This window comes from Gekko japonicus, unplaced genomic scaffold, assembly GCF_001447785.1.
Source record: "Gekko japonicus isolate JY-2015 unplaced genomic scaffold, Gekko_japonicus_V1.1 scaffold765, whole genome shotgun sequence".
NCBI lineage: Eukaryota > Metazoa > Chordata > Lepidosauria > Squamata > Gekkonidae > Gekko > Gekko japonicus.
In genome coordinates this window covers 781,063-781,377 of record NW_015163110.1, presented here as the reverse complement: position 1 = coordinate 781,377, position 315 = coordinate 781,063, and the positions used below count along the sequence as shown (strand labels likewise).

At 72.4% G+C, this 315-nt stretch overlaps 1 protein-coding gene across 1 annotated transcript in view; it reads right to left on the bottom strand.

The window, feature by feature from the left end:
- The window catches only part of LOC107106632 (phospholipid-transporting ATPase ID-like), a gene marked incomplete at its 3' end in the record, with an annotated part of 44,029 nt that extends 43,896 nt beyond the window's left edge, over positions 1–133 (bottom strand). The window contains exon 1 of the mRNA XM_015406813.1: positions 57–133. The remainder of the gene's footprint in view (positions 1–56) is intronic.
- Between the last annotated feature and the right edge of the window lie 182 nt (positions 134–315).

Genomic DNA, 315 nt, shown 5'->3' with positions numbered 1-315 from the left:
CGGGCCACATCTGGGACTGTGGGAGGAGATGGGTTGCCCAGCGCCGGCCCCCTTACCCTCAACAGCTTGCCCCCGTCTCAGCAGCAGCAGCAGGGCTTCTCCTCCTCCTCCTCCTCAGCGCCTTCCCCATGGCGGCCCCTCCTGGACTCCAGCTGGGCTGGGGACTCCCCGGAGGGCCTAGCAGGGCAGGGGCGGAGGAAGCCGGAGGGGAAGCGGAACCAGCCGCCCTGCCGAGGGCTCACGGGCCAGCCTGGGCAGGACCCAGGGACTCCTCCCGCCAGGCCTCCCTCCCTCCCTCCCTCCCTCCCTCCCTCC